Source organism: Lemur catta, chromosome 3 (genome assembly GCF_020740605.2).
Source record: "Lemur catta isolate mLemCat1 chromosome 3, mLemCat1.pri, whole genome shotgun sequence".
NCBI classification, from domain to species: domain Eukaryota; kingdom Metazoa; phylum Chordata; class Mammalia; order Primates; family Lemuridae; genus Lemur; species Lemur catta.
The window spans coordinates 20,473,144-20,490,012 of record NC_059130.1 but is presented as its reverse complement, the minus strand read 5'-3'; the positions used below and the strand labels follow the sequence as shown (position 1 = coordinate 20,490,012).

Genomic DNA, 16,869 nt, shown 5'->3' with positions numbered 1-16,869 from the left:
ACTGAGTTGCGGGGAAAGAAACAGATTTGGGAAGTGTCCGGATGCCATGGCCATTTGTTTGTTTGGTAAGTGCCCCGGCATGCACGCTGAGACCCTTATTCCACCCATTTGGGAGGTTTTCACACCTTCTTGTTGGTTATTTGTTTGTTTGGAGGCACCATTTGGGGATGGAAGTCATGAGGTTGAGGAAAACTAAGGAACCTGGTTTGAATTTGGAGCTCATTTGCAGTTCCCAGGGAATGAGGAGGACTAAGACCACTATTTGGGAAAGGTTTTCAACCTTCTAGCCCTGTGGCAGGGCATTCATTTGGAGCCCTATAGCAGGGCATTTGTGAGGCACCCTTGGAGGTGCCATTTGGGGTAGCATTTGTCCTCTATGGATTCCCATTTGTTTGATAGGGCCCTGGCATTTTGTGTTGGGAATTCCCTGTGGTGTCTGTTTGTCATTTGTGAGTTTTGTTGCAACATAAGGAAGCTCCATCTAAAAGCCCTTTGGGGAAAATCTTTGCCGAATGGCCAAACTTATAGCTATAAATCCATGTCTACAAGAGCACAGTGTTACTGTAATCCAATGTATGTGGTAGAGTGTGAGAAGTGGCTGTTGAATGAAACCTTGAATTATTGTGTTGTCTTATAACTGGAATTATTTTGTCAAGGGTCAGGTAAATGGGATGACATCCTATCTGTATCGGGTATGAAATGTCCGATTTCCTTAAGTTTGATTTGAGGTCAGATATTCCATATTTAATGATCTATTACAATCTTAAAAGCCTGGGATAAAGTTGATGGCACCAGAGAGACCTCTAGTGGCAGTGGGTGGGATAGTCGAGATACTTTGTTTTAAATAGTCATTTTCCCCTGGTCCACACCAGTTCTGGGTCAGCATTGCCACAGCCCCAGAGGCGCACCTGGCTGGAGAGGGGTACTGGCAGTGAACTCAGCTGTCACGCCACAGTGAGGGGGAAGCATGGGCGGGGAGGGAGTGCCAGTTACCCAACTGCCCCTGCCCCCCGGGCATGCATGCTACATGGCCCTGCCAGTGCCCACTGCAGATGGGACGATCCACAGGAAGATGTGGGCTCAGCCCCATTTGAGCTCACACTGATGGGGCTCCTGCCAGAAGCCCGCAGGCAGGCCGGTTCCCCTGCCCCTGCAGATCCTGGCCTGGGGCAGTCACCCCCACTGCCATCTTGTCATGGTGAGAGGGGCAGGAGAGGGCATGACTAGAAATAATTCCTAAGTTCCATGCCCACTAGGTTATGACTTGGGGTTTGGAATGGTCTGTCCCGGCAGCAAACTCAATTTGGACAGAGGGCAACCATACCTGGTGGACAATTTATGTACCATCAGTGTGGTTTTTGTAAAAAAAGGAAGGACACTGGAAAGAACATGGCCCAAAATTGTAAAGGACACCAGATAGCAAGAAGCCCCCATGAGAGATTTTTTTTTTTTAAGTCCAGGACTCAGATGACAAAGGGGGTGGGGAACAGCCCCCTGCCTCACTAGTAGCTCCAATCCAAATATTCACCACAGGAGCTCCAGGGAAAATTGACAGTGGGGATTTGGTTCCTAGCTGTGTGGACAGAAGTAGCCCGGGGGCAGGGTGGGGTGGGGGGCCTTCACCCAGCCACCACTCTGATCCTGGGCATCAGCCGGCTCTGTGAGCTGGCAGGGGGGGTGAGGGGGGCAGCGGGCAGGGCCCAGGTGGTAGTGAGACAGCTGTAGGCAGGTGGCGGCTGAGGAACTCCTCTCAGCAGACCCAGGAAGCAGACCTGGGTGAGCAGCAGAACCTGGAGTTGTTTCAGAACTCGGTAGGGGGTGGGGGGCGGCAGGGGGGCCCCCTACAAGCTCCTGCTAGATAAATACCAGGGTCTGGTAAAGTATACAACAGACTACCATTGTGCTTTGAAGTTTGGGCCTTGGCAGGCCTACCTATCATTACAGCATTTACAAGAAGAGAGCTACCAAAAGTGAGTAAGGCCATATAGGCTGATGGGACCCTGGGACATACCCTGAAAGAATTTTAATTCCCCATACCAATGAGTATAGATACATGCAGGATCAATGTGCCACTAATAATATTGTCTCAGTTGCATTTGAGTGGCAGGATCCTGCGACTGGGATGGCCTTGCAGTGATGCTGGACTGTGTCAGGGACTTTAAAAGGGCTCTCCTGCCCTGTTTAATGGGAGCTTAATGGGGGACTTGTGGAACCTGCAATTGGACAGATTTGTAAAGAATGAGTTACTTATCTGAGGTTCCTAGGAATGGCAGGGTTCTGTCATGTCTGGATCCCAGAGTTTGGACTGATGACAAAGCCCTTGTATGGGGCCCTTAGAGGGACAGATGTAGAGTGCCTGATATGGATCATGGACTGTCAAAATGCCTTTGAAAAACTAAAGCAGAGTCTTATGACTGCCCCTGCTTTGGGATTGCCTGACGTACAGATATGTTCACAAAAAACAAGGAATGAGCCTTGGAGCCTTAGTATTTGTTCTCCTACCCAAGGCCTTGGTTTGGCCTCTTGTGGGGCACCTGCATGAATGCACACACTAGGGGCATGATACCTTAACAAATTTGGGAGGACCCCATTTTCAGCAGACTGTGTGCTTGAAACAATACAAAGACAAAGCAACCTGCTGCACAGGGAACCAAACGTGAGGTTTCAATGATTAGAAAAATTGATTTCACTCAGATGCCTATACTTGTATTAGCAGATACCTTTTCAGGTGAGGTAGAGCCTTGTCCTACCCAAATAGAGAGAGAGCATCTGAAGTTCCAAGATGGGCTCCTACCAGGAGCTGCTGGCATGGGACAGGGCCATCACCAAGTTCCTGCACACATACACCAGTTCGGAATAGGCCTTGGAGGACAGCACGATGACAGGCATCAGCAGTCCAGGGAAAGAGGCCAAGCAGATGGAGAATGGTATGCTGTCGGAGGAGCCAGGGCCTTCCTCAATGGCATGCTGGCTGCAGGAATCTTGGACCAAGAAGGGACCTGGAAGCTGATGGAAGCAGATAAGGCTCAGACAGGGAAGGTCAAGCTGTCTGTGTCCTGAGACTCCATGTTGCCGCCCTGGTTTCTAACTGTTGGCTCAGTCTCTGGATCTATGGTTCCATTGTCGACAGGACCCAGGAGCACACTAAAGTCCATCTGAGCACCCATGGAGCCCTGGGCATTTCACAAGAGTGATAATGGAGCCTCCTTTGTAGTGGAGATAACCCAGCAAATAAGCAAAGCCCTAACCCTGAAGTGAAACTTATATGCATCTTGGAATTGATACAGGAAACCCACCTAAAGTGGCATGGGGTGTTGCTGCTTGCGCTCCTCTGGATAACGGTAACCCACAGAAGCAGGCTTAAGTTAAGCCTCTAAGAAACAGTTTATGAGAGACCGTTCCTAGCACCCCAAGGTGAGTATAATAATATAACCATGAGTAAGTAAAAAGGAATATGTCAAATGAGTAGGTCAAGTACTAACCATCATGCATGAGTTTGCCTCTGTCAGGTCTCTGCACCAGGTGGAAGCAGAGAAATGGAAGGGACACTATGAAGTGCCTCTAACAACTCACACCTCATTGAAATTGTCAGAAGTGAAACCTTGGGTCCATCATCCCAGAGTAAAAGGTGTCCCATGGAAGAAGAGGACCCAAGCCCCCAGTGGAGGGGCCGGCCTTTAGGTGATCTAAAGTGTCTGTTTAAGGAAAGGGGAAAAATGAAAATGTTGAGATTTTTACTAATCTTTCTTTGGTTATTTGTTCTGTCTATAGGATGGAGGGACAACTCCTTAGTGAGGATTTCCCTGGGCTATTGCCTCTTCTGCTGATCTGTCTTGCTGCTGGGTTTGTCATCCTAGACTTCATTTAGTGCAAATATTTCTGTATATGATTTCTGAATTTGCAGAAACTAGTCTCTCAGATCACCTCCAGGATGCAACCACTAGTTCTGTACTCAAAGGTCCCATGTTTCTTTCTAACCGAGCCCTGTATCAGACATTGTGTACAAGGCAACAGTCCATTTCACCTTGTCAATCCTGACTGTTGTAGTTGTTGCTTATGACTTTTTTTGCCTGACAATCTCTTGTTGTAAATATACTGCCAGAACTTTGCAATGGCATACAGAAGTATAAGCCTTCCATCTAAAACATTGCCCTAATTCAGCAGGATGTAGCTTGAGGACTACATTGCCCCTCCGCCCATAGATATGGAAGGGTAAAATTGACAGTAGGGAATATGTAACAGAGAGAATGGCCTGAAAAAATGGCAAAAATTTTTCTGTCTCTGTAAAACTTCCCCCACTCCTTTTGGAGAATGAAAACCTGCATCCCTGTCTCAGCCCAGTGGTCAGGAGGAGCAATAGAGTGTCCTTTGTTCTTTGCCCTATGGGAGATGGCTCAGTGGAACTGTCCAGCTGGGGTCCTGGTGGGCAGAGGTCTGGGTGGAGGTCACAAGATTGTCTTCCCAGGAGATGGGATGGAACAGCAATTGCCTGAAGCTAAAAACCTCCCTTTAAAAACCTCTGCATTTCTGCTTATGAAGAGTAGGATGGCATTTTAGACAGGAGTCTCCATCCTCCTCATTTGCTGGCAAATTAATAAATCTTGCTTTCCTTCTCCTCAAACCACCTTGTCCTCATTCTTCTGATGCAGCATCAGGGACAAGTGCTGAGTTTTCAGCAACAACACTAGTAGCCAAATTTTACAAGTAGAAAGGAACAAGTAGATATAAATTTAATAATAGGTTTTATTTAGGTTTTTATTAAAATACTATCACTTTTGGCTAAGTAAATATTCAGTGCTAAAAAGAAATAAGCTATCAAACCACAAAATGATATGGAGAAAAATGCATATTGCTAAGTGAAAGAAGGCAATCTGAAAAGGCTACATACTGTTTAATTCCAACTATATGAAATTCTGTAAAAAGCAAAACTACAGAAACAGTAAAAAGATCAGTGGTTGCCAGGGGTTTAGGGGCAGGGAGCAATGAATAGGCAGAACACGGGATTCTGGGGGCAGTAAAACTATTTTGTACAATACTCAAATAGTTGATATATGCCATATATTTGTCAAAACCCATAGGATGTACAACACCAAGAGTGAACCCTAATGCAGACTATGAACTTGGGGTGATAATGATATGTCAATTTTGGCTGACTGATTATAACAAAGGTACCACCCTGGTGCAGGATGCTGATGGTAGGAGAGGCTGTGCCTGTGGGGGGAGAACAGGTATATGAGAACTCTGCACTTTCTGCTCAATTTTGCTGTGAACCTAAAACTGCTCTAAAAAATAAAGTTTATAATTTAAATACTGTAAAAATAAAAATATATAACATACTATCACTTCAACATGCAATTAACATAAAACATTATTGAGCTACTTTACATTCTTTTTCTCCATAATAAATCTTTAAAAACCACTGTATATTTTCCACTTACAGCATTACCTTAATTTGGACTAACCACATTTCAAGTGCTCAAAAACCACACGTGACTAATGGCTCCCATATTGGACAACACAGGTCTAGAGCAGTGGCAGTGCCAAAGGTGGCTTGGGAGGAATTTCACCCACCCTGTATTCTTCCTACCTCATAATTTCTATCTGCATCACTCCAAGCCACACCAGATACATATTTAAGGAAAAAGTGCTTTTGCTCTGCAAAAGCAGCTTCCAAACAGGTCTTTGAACTTTCTTTCTGCCCAGATTGATGCCTCTCAGCTCCTCGGATATTCAGGAGCATTGCCCCTGTAGCCCATCCTGCCCAGTCCAGCACTCCAGGCAGTACCATTCTAAAGATCTTCCTGATGTGACTCTGTCTAAAACAAGGACATGGAACACTGAAAAATGGAAGGGCTTTATCACACCAGAATTTCCTAAAAACACCATGTACCCCTCATTAATAATAGGAGAAATCTTTCAGGTCCTAAACACTGTGCAGTAAAAGGAAAAATTTATTAAAATGCAGTGCAGATTTAAATGCTACCTAGAAAATAAGTATTTAAGAAAAAAATAGTTGCTGTCAATATAGAAATAAATAACCGGGCTTTGCCTTAGTCAGTGGAGATTATTTATATTTCCCAGCAACATTCCTGGAACTAATGCATAGACTTCTCTACATGCCATGATATACTATAATCTACTCATGCTCTAAATGCTATTACCAAGATGTGGGGGCATTTTAGCTCGGAAAAGTTAGCTGTCACTTGAATTGGAAAAGCTACTATATTAAATCATAGTCTGCCCTTATTATTTATCATTTTCAAGTTTTATTACTCAGAGAACTAGGGGAAAAAAGGCATTCATTTGCTTAGCATTTTCAATAGCTCTTCTAAAAGAAGGGAAAGGAAAAAAACAGAAAGTGAACTGACTATGAAATAAAAAGAGACACTGATTCACAGAATCCTGCAAAGTCCTTGCCCTCATTGACTTACCTGTAAAGAAAACTGCATGACATGAAGTGAAATGCACACATATAAGTTTTACTTGTAGTCACAAAAATCATGATTAAATGTCTCACTCTCACCTGAGTCCTCTTTGAAATGAAGGAGGAAATTTTAAAAATTAAATAAAGTTTGTATTTAACTGTTCATGGCATATTTTCAATTAAGAGGTCTTCACTAAAAATCCAAAATATTTTCCATCTTTACATCTAAACCTTTACAAATAAGTTTCTTAACATAATCTTAATATAATTTAACAATATGACATTATATCTTGGATCTGCTTTAAAATACTGCTGAAAAGAAAAAAAATAATTAAAAGTAAAAGTTGGGAAAGTATATTAAACAAGAATGATAGAGTGCCATAAACTGGTGAAGCTGCGTGATAGGTAGTTAGGGGTTAATCATACTTTTCCCTATAATTGTATATATCACATATCTAAAGTTTCCCAGATAAAAAAGTTTAGAAATTATTGATAATAAATTTTAAAACATATTGGTATTTTTAATGAAAAAGAAATTGTTGACTTTGATTTGGGGTTGGCTTAAGAGATTTACTGTTTACTTATAGTCTTTTAAATTGCTTGAACATTTTTATCAAACACGTTATTTTCTCAGAAAAAGTGTATGTATATATACACACATATACCACACAGACACATATATACACATACACACATACACACATACATACATGTAGAGCACTTACTTCCTAAGGACTAGTTATGCATTTAGCTCATCAGTTGTGTGCCCTTGGGTAAGTTACTATGGAGCCTTCTTATGTAAGGATAACAATTAAATAAGATAATGCATTTGAAAATATCCCAAACAGTGTATGGCGCAATATAGGTATTCACTTAGTGTTGGTGTAAATGACATTAAATATGTGGGGTGGGGAGGACTGGACATAGTGGCTCACACCTATAATCCTAGCACTCTGAGAAGCAGGAGGATTGCTTGAGGCCAGGAGTTCAAGACCTTCCTGAGTAAGAGCAAGACCCTGTCTCTACAAAAAACAGAAAAATTAGATGAGCGTGGTGGCACATGCCTGGAGTCCCAACTACTTGAGAGGCTAAGGAAAGAGGATTGCTTGAGCCCAGGAGTTTGAGGTTGCATGATGCCACTGCACTCTATCCCAGGCAACAGAGCAAGACTCTGTCCAAAAAAAAAAAAAAAAAAAAAAATCTATATCTATATATATATAGATAGATAGATATAAATATAGATAGATAGATATGGGGGAAACTAGATTTATTATAGGAAGTAGTCCTGTCCCTAACATTTGAGGGGCCATGAGCAAGAGGACAAACAGAGGCACCCAACTCATGGCTTGTTCTCATCTTTTTGCATTCTACCAGAAGGTCTTATACACATGTGTGTGGATACCTTAACAGACATGATCAAGTTCCACCACTCCCAACAGCTGCCCTTTGACCACTCCTGAAGCCTAGGTGTGTGCATACTTATCCTTTATTCTACAACTGCACAGGCCCTGGAAGTGGGCTTCTGGTTATTTGTCAGAGAATTTTGGGGTCGTAGGTAACAAGAACCTAGTCTGAAGTGTGTAGGGGTAGCGTGGTGTAGGGAGAGATGTACTCTTGGAATTCCTTGGCCCATGGGAAGAGATGTGCCTAAAGAAGGGCCAAGTGGGTTCTTTCAAAGCAAAGAGCCCAGGGCATGGCCACAGGTGTTTGGATCTAAAAGTAGTATTTATTTGAGACAAGGTGTTATATTAAACCAGTCAAAGGAGTAGGAGTCAGAAGACATGGATTCTTGCCCCAATTCTGCCAGTAACTTCATGTGAACTTAAGCCAATGTCTACCTCATCGTGCCTCAGTTTTCTCATACATTCATTTAATAAATATTTATTGAGCTCCAATTATGAACCAGACACGCATCTAGATACTGGGGAGACATACAACTCAAAAGACAATTGTCCTTGCCCTCACTGACTTACCATTTTGACAGGAGCAAGCCATGAAGATATCTGGGGCAAACGTATTCCAAACAAAGGGCCTCTTCTAAACTAAAATTTTCATGATTAATCTTGAAAGTTGACATGTTTATTAAATACAAGAAAGACTCCTAAAAGGAAACAAAAAGTGTATGTTAAACTATAATGCAATATTATCAAGAGCACAAAACATGTCTTTTATGATCAATTCTCTGACATAACAGTAGGAGCACTCCACAACTGCTGCTCTAATTTTAATCACGAGCATTATCGCCATATGCAGCATGGAACCCAATCTCTAAATGTGCCATTTTCTTTACCTTATTACTTATTTTATTTAATTATGTATATTTTATGCAGAAGATACATTTACATAAAAATAATATAATCACAAAGCATTTATTCATATTTTAAAAATAAAATACATCAATATTATGTACCAGGTACTTTTTTAAACATTTCAAAAAGGTTAATAGTGAGCTCTATTATGTAATTAAAAAGGGAGTTCATAGAAAAAGGTGAATAAAGTGTGCAATTAAGTGTAAATAGTCTAAGAGACACTTATATTTATACTAACCCAACTATGATTGGGTGCAGCTTCCTGACTACATCAACTATGGAATGTTTGGGGTCATGGCAGACAATCTGTCAGACAACTAGGAGTCAAGTGAGAAGAGCTAAAATATCTTGGATAAAACAGTGAATAATTTTTTCTAAAAGGGTAGGTAGTTAATGCAACTGATGTCTTCTGTAGTTCTAGTCTGACCTAAAAGCAGTTACATAAGGAGAGCTCCAAAGCTCATATTGTTCTAGCTATTTCATCTTTACCTTCTCAAAGTTGAAGAGTTGCCCATTTTCACAAAATATCAATTATAAGGAACTATTTATGCTTGTTAGATTTCACAACTAGAATCATCTCAGAGTACAGTGAATTTCTAGATAAAAAGATTAAAACACCCATAATGCAGTGTGCACTGGAGCTTATGCAACCAAGTCCTGCCTTCTCTGTCCCAGTTCAATCTAAACAAAATAGAATAGAAGGGAACACTGTCCCAATAACTTTATTATTAATAGTAGTATAGCTTTTTTATGGCAGCTACTTCCACCAGATGGCACTAAAGATACTATGTTTTAGGAATCAGGACCCTTTGAATAAGAAAATCAGAAAGCAAAAATCACCTATCTGAAATCAATAATAAATTTCTCTGGTCAATTGTCCAGTTATGATTAGTTTCTTAGAAATGAAATATGAATCTCTACCATTTATTAATTCAACATGTATCAAACCACATTGTTTCAGATACTGTCTCAGTATTAGGGATGCAGAAACAAGACATGGTCCCTTGTCCTTAAGAGTTCCCAGTGTGGGAGGGGAGGGGTATAGTGAGGGCAGAGCAAGTAAAAAATTGAAATGAAAAAGAAAAGAAAACTGAAATGCAGAATGTTAAAGACTTGACAATGGTCATCGCAGAGTACTGTGGGTGGCACATACAGGGGCACCCAATGAAAACTTGGTGGAGGATGCCCAGAGAAGTTGATATGTAAACTGAGCTTTGAAGAATAGGTAGGAATCAACTAGGCAAAGAAGAGTGGGCATGGTGTCCTAAGCAGAGCAAGCAGCATGTACAATCATAAAAGAAGGCTAAAGCTCAGTGTGCATGCTGGGGTTGGGATGGGGACGTACAAGAAATGCGGTAGGCTGGGCTGGCAGAGGTAGGGTCATGGGAAGCTAAGACATGTGGACTTTTATCCTGAAGGTACCTTCTACTCCTCTTCCCCTAGTCCATTCTTATACTGTCACACTGGCCTTCTCACTGTTGCCCAAATACAGCTAGGCATGTTCCTCTCTCAGCAAGCACTGACTCTTCCCTTATCTGAACTACCTTTCCCCAATCATCTGCATGGGTCACTCCTTCACCTTCAAGTCTTTGCTCAGATATCACCTTCTCAATGATACTTATCCTGACCACTCCATTTAAATTGCAACACTCTCACCCTGCACTATGGATACTCCTTACTCTGCTTAATTTTTCTCCATGGCACTCTCATCTTCTAACAAACTATATAGTTTACTATGTTTATTTATTGTTTATTGGCTACTTTCTTCTACTAGAAGGTAAGTTCCATGAGAGCAGGGATATTTTTGCTTTTTCTAACAATGTATGTCTGGTGCATAGCACATAATTAAAAGTCCCTGACCTCATGGAACTTACTGTTTTAGTGGGGAACAAGCCATAAAGACATTGGGGAAAACATATTTTAGGTGCTCAATGGATATCTGATGAATAAACAAAGGTACTAAAGAGCTACCAAAGAGGATGATCAAACTGGATTTCAGAAAGATCACTAACAGGGTTATAGAGCATGGGTTGGAAATAGGGACACCAATTAGTAATCCAGACAAAGTATGATAAGAACTTGAACTAAAGCAAAGAATGGGGAGGGAAAGGGGAAAGTCAATTCAGAGATATGATGGAGGCAATAATAACAGTAAAAAGAGCCCCCATGAAACAAGTGGGCTGATACTTTACAAATTACCTCCAAATCCCATATCAATCGAGAGAGAATGAAGAGGTTAAAAAAATATATATATATACATATATATATATATAGAGAGAGAGAGAGAGAGAGAGAGAGAGAAAGCACGCAAGAGAGCGTGAGCGAGCACTAAAGACCCTGGGAAGTAGCAACATTTAAGAGCAAAGTGGAAGAAGTAGTGCCCAACACTACTTTTCCCCAGCAGGGAAAAAGAGCAGTGGTCAAAATGGCAGGAGGTAAAAGAAAAATCAGGAATAGTGTATGGAAACCAAGGGAGAAGAAAGTTTCAAGGAGAAGAAAATTGTCAGTGTCAAAAGCTATAGTCTCATCCATGTCTCAATCCAAAAACCAATGTACCCCTAAATCCACTGAAATAATAAATAAAAAGAAAAAAAAAAGCTATAGAGAATTCAGTTAGATAAGAACTGAAAAGTATCCACTGGATTTAGCAAATACAAGTTATTGGTGACAGCAAATGCCAGATTATACTGTATGCAGGAATAAAATGCAAGGAGAAGAATTAGGGAAGCAAATATAAACTATTTTTAAAGAGGTTTGGCTATAAAAAGAGAATTTGGGAATTAGAGAGGGACATAGGGTAGAAGGAGAGAATGAAGCACAGGTATGAGTTAAAAGAAAGATCCACCAGACAAGAGAGAATAAAGACGGAAGAGAGAGGAGGCAGGTAGGGTTGGACTTCAGAGCACAGGTTTCCAGAAAAAGAATTCTCCTTCCTTTGAAGTAAAGGAGGAAGAAGGATGGTGCCCAATAGAGACAGATGTAATGGTGAAAGGTAAGTCTGACAGAGCTCTCTGGTTTCCTTTCCATATATTCACTCAATGTCTGGTGGTACTGAAAAAGCAAACTGTCCAATCCAGACCTCCCTGATTTCTTGATGGGTCATTCTCTTACTGGCTTTCTTGCTTTCAGTACCTTCCCTGTCTTGGGCAACAGTGGTGGGCTGAAACTCTTTAGATACCTTGATGGGCCCTGGTTACTTTCATCAGTCCTGCTCCTCTGATCCCATGACTTTTGCACTTCCCTGTAACTATTTGCTGCCTAGGGTCCCCAGACAGACGAAGCAGTATGTGAGCATGCAAGATGCTGAACTAATTTTGAGAAAGGAGCATTCTTAACAAATCCCCTCTCATCCCATACTACTATTGATAGTGGTCTGCACTATCCATAAAACTCTTGTCTGAATGTGGTCCTGCTTGTTCTGTCATTATTTAAGATCACTATTCTCTGTCTCATCAATAACAGGTCTTCATTAAATGCTCAGTCACTAAGTTGGTTGCCAAGGATTTGTCATCTTAACAGAGAGACAGAGAATATATATATGTTTTTTATATAGAGTGTGTATATATACACGTTATATATGTAAATATATGCATATGTACACGTAGACATACATAATAAATTAGAACAATACTACAAGGTAACACAAACTGCAAAGTGGACTATATAAGCAAAAGATCTATTAGGCTCAAATCTGGAGCCTTGAAATAACAGGAAAAGTTTCAAGGAGGCAGTGTGAAGCAGGCCTAACAGAAGGAACGGTAGGTTTAAATAACAAAGGTAGGGTAATGTTGCAGACAAATTGGCAAAGACCAAGAAATGTGCTTGGTGATGTTTAGGGAACAACTAAAAGGCTAGTTTTAAGAATCCCCTAAGGAATCCAGACATCCTACAGAGATGGGGAGGTACTGAAGGTTTAAGAATGAAGACTGACTTCTACCATGTTTTTACAGTTCATTTGGAGGAACTATGTAGACCAATTAAAAAAAAGGTAGGTGCTGGGCCTAAGAATACTGAGTCATAGAAATGCCACCTGTATTTCTGGAGACAAGATTTGATTTCAGAAGTCAAATAAGGCTTTGCCTTAAAGAAAAAAGAAATGTGTTAGTTCAAAAGCTGCCTCGTCTCAGGAGGGCGTCTCCTTGGTCAGTAAAAGCTGCACTTCAAAGAGACAGCTGTAAACTGGGCCTATGGTTCTCACCTGTTTTGAAAGACAAGGCAGGCCTCTTCCTAGAGCCATGGGTTGCCAGAGCTGGCAAGGACCCCCGGAGATGAGAGCTGATCAGAGAGATATGCTAATGCCCAAGCCCGGCCCAGAAGGAGCCATGCGGTTAAAATAATTAACACAAAGCACAGCTCATGTTGACTTCTGAAATCATCTCTGTCTCCAAGAACACAATCACCGGAGCCAAGATGTCTCTGTTTTTTGAAGTAATAGCCTTATCAGAAAACTTAGAAGTTTGCCCCAAGAAGATTTTACAACTCATTGTTCCCCTAGTTAGAGTTAGTTGAAGGATCTGTAGTAGCCTTTTAGAAGACTTTGACCCTAAAGCAAACTGCCTGTTAGTATGTGAATTCCGTTGCCAAGGCCTGTACCTACCCTACAAAATACCTGTGTGGATATTCAGTTTTGGAGATATTTCTAGCAGGAGGAAATATCCCCATCCGGATACTCTGCTTTTATCTATTTTCATAAACCTTTACTTTATAAACTATATCTTTGGCTCTGTGTATTATTATTATTATTTCTGTTTCCTACTATTTTTTCATCCTTTGCGATGACCCCTGCCTGAGAGACCCGATCGGAAGAAAAAACCTCTTTGCTGGGAGCGTAGCTAACTCCCTGCAAACTGGCGTGGTTAACTTAGAGACCTGATCCAAAGAAAGAGATAACACCCCTTTTGCGGGGAGCGTAGCTAACTCCCCGCAGGTAGGAATAATTTAAAGACTGTTGTGATACTTGAGAGTAATAAAGTCCTGTACTATTAATACTGTGAAAATTCTATGCAGTAAGGTATTGGCAGTGGGTATGGAAAGAAATTGGTGCCTGCCTAGATATGGAAAAAGAGAAAGGAAGCCAAGGGTACTATAAGGTTTCAAGCTGGAGAGAAGGAGAATGATGATACTCTGGGGAGAATGAAATAGGAAAAATCAGACAGCACAGTTTAGTGAGCAAAGAAGTCCAATGAAATTTAAGATATGTGCAGCTTAAGGTAAGGGAAACACATGTGGGTGCAGATTTATAATAAATAGTTGTAACAAAACTCAGGGGAGAGGTCAGTACTGGAAGTGTGGGTCTAGAAATTATCTGCCAAAGAGGAAATGTAAAGGGAAAAGGTAGGGGATAAGATGGAGGAAGCAGAGCTAGTGAGGAAGGATGTGTAAGTAGCAGTCCAAAAGATTAGAATGCTTGACTGGCAGAGGATTTCACAAGTCAAGGAAGAAGCAAGTTTTAAGGATCAAGAATTATAAAACAATGGGGAACACTAAAGAGATTGTGTATTGAAAAAAGACCAGCAACATGGTCACTCAAGATCTACAAGAAAGTCAACAGGAAAGAAGGGAGGAATAATTGTGTGGTGATGGTGACAATAAGATGGTGACAAAAGCAGAGAGTGAGAGTACTCTTTTAAAAAATGTAGTGGTAGTCCGGGTGCAGTAGCTTATGCCTGTAATTCCAGCACTTCAGGAGGCCAAGGAGGGAGGACAGCTTGAGCCCAGGTGTTTCAGACCAGCTTGGGCAACATAGTGAGACTCTCTCTGTACAAAAAATAAAAATGAAAAACTTGAGTTAAAGGTTACAGTGAGCTATCATCAGGCCACTGTATTCCATCCTAGGCAGCAAAGCAAGACCCCATCTGTTTAAAAAAAGACAAGAAGAAATATAGTGGTAAGAGCCACCAAAGTTAGTAAGTTGAAAGGGAGCTGGGTCAAGGGAGGATTTCTTTCTCCTTTCAGGACTTGATCATAATTCTTAGCAGAAAGAACATGTTAGTAAAGGACTGACTGAAAACACTGGAGGAGCAAGGTTTTGAGGAGGCAGGAGAGGTTGGGATAAAGAACAAAGGTCTTGAGGGACAACCTTGGAATTGAAGAAAGGCAATCACGAAAGGTATAAGAAGAGGTCTGAAGAATCACAGATTTTTAAGTAGAAGGTGAGAGAGTTCTTGAGACAGCCTTGTTTTTCTCACTTAATGGAAGGCAGTTAGCTGCTGAGTGTGTGAGGGATTTGATGCTTAAGAAAGCTCAGAAAGGAAAGGGTAGAGGTGGCTGCAGTTGAAATCTTAGACATGGCATCATAAGACTGTGTTCAAGTTCCAGTTATGTTAACTTGAGCTGGCCACCCCTCTGAGGCTGTCTCTTCATGAAATTATTAGAAGTTTAAATGAGATAATGCACATGTAAATTATAAAGCACTTCTTAAACAAGATGGAACACCTACCACAGGAAATGTGATACATCATGAATAAGGGATGAAGCAAAGCATGGCCAAGCATCAGGGAGGGTAAAGATGAAGTTCAAAGTAAGAATATATAGCAAACCCAAGTCCACACGGTTTTTGTGACTAACTTCAGTAGCAGAGAATGCACATTCTGAATGAGGGTAGATGCCAGAAGAACAAGAGGCTGAAAAAAATCTAGGTAAGGACTATTTTAAGATCTTTGTAGGCATGCTTTCATTTGGAAACTGCATGTGTCATTTTTATATAATATAAAAGTGGCATTTGACTCATTGACGTGTTATATTTTAGAAATAGCCAAACACTTCAATTTTTATATTTGAGTTTCCTTTTCATATTTTGGAGTCATCTTTTTTTCCAGATATTTTTAAAAGCTCAGGCTCCAGGCACTGTGCCTGAACCGTGAAACGGATAATGAAGGCCTCAATCAAACGACTGCCCCACGGGGTCCAAATCAAGTAGGGAAGGTCATGAACAAAGAAAGCAGTGAGCCGGTCTGGCAAACTAGACAGGCTTAAGCGACTGGAGGCAACGAGAACAGATGGAGGGTAAGGAACCAGGGTGTTACCCTTTTTGAAATTTTGGAGATCTGGGTCCCGGATCTCAGGTGTGTAACAAGCCACCATATGGCCAAATCAGGAGACTCCTGGTGAGGACACTTAAAGGAGGAAGACAAGGAAATTACAGAGTTAAGGGTGCCAGATGTGTTCACCTTCCCAATCCGCTTGTGAGCCCACAAAGGGCTTGTCCCTCACTGACATCCTCCACTGTCCCACTGTGACCGGTCAGGAGCCCTCTTTACTGATATAAACAGAGGGCCAAACATGCTCTGCTCGTTTGTTACACGTAACTGTAGAATTCTGGGGGACACCTAGTTAATTCCTTAAGCCATCTGCACTCTCCCGAAAGGCTGAAGCGAGGGCTTCCCAAGCCCCCGGAATTGAGAGTCAAGCTCGCCGGGGGTGGCCGAACGAGGTCCTCGATTCTAGACCGCGGTTCAGTGGTCTCCCTAACGGGTCCTCAGAACCGGAGCCTGAGGTGCCCTGACCCCGGAAATATGAGGAGATAGCGAGCCGCGGCAGCTCTCGCAGCCGGCACGTTAGGCCTGAGGGATTTGGGAACTAAAATAAGCTCCGGAGGCCAAGGAGGGAAACCCGCAGACACACACGGGCGTTCAAGAGAAACGTCTCTCGCCCGGCGGCGCCAGAGACCGCCGGGGCCGGGAAAACGCCCCCTCCAACTCCCAGCAAGCTCCGGGCTGAGGTCGCCGGGCCCGCCCACAGCCGCACGCACCAATGAGGAAGCCCAGGCTACGTTCGTGCGACCAATCCGAGGGCGGAAAGAGGGCCATCCCTGTGGCATATCAGCGTGGGTTTAAGTGGTCCGTCTCTGGTCGCCACAAAGATACAGAGACAGTACCTGTAAAACGGTGACGCCGGCTACACTATTCCGCCCACTCCCAGCGTCGCTCTTTTCCTCTCGCGGTGCTCCGAGCCCTCCGGCGGCCCCGCCTCCGTCCTTAATTTGGTCCCGCTCCCGCGTGACTGGATTGGAGAGGATGTGGAATTCCCAAAGCTTATTAGGTGCTGATGTTGTCAATCTAGAGGGCGGAGGGGCCTGGAGCGGCAAGGGCCGCCCCTCTCGGACAGTGATTGGCTTGCCGAAGTAGACCCGAGCTG

At 42.3% G+C, this 16,869-nt stretch overlaps 1 long non-coding RNA gene across 2 annotated transcripts; it reads right to left on the bottom strand.

The window, feature by feature from the left end:
• Positions 1-2,776: 2,776 nt before the first annotated feature.
• On the bottom strand, positions 2,777-16,684 carry LOC123635107. 2 transcript variants are annotated; one of them, XR_006734051.1, is made up of 3 exons: positions 16,610-16,684; positions 8,398-8,525; positions 2,777-3,006 (listed from the first exon to the last, which is right to left on the bottom strand). It is a non-coding gene; the product is annotated as an uncharacterized LOC123635107 (long non-coding RNA). The 2 variants fall into 2 exon arrangements; XR_006734052.1 differs by lacking the exon at positions 2,777-3,006 and adding an exon at positions 4,897-5,211.
• Positions 16,685-16,869: the final 185 nt, after the last annotated feature.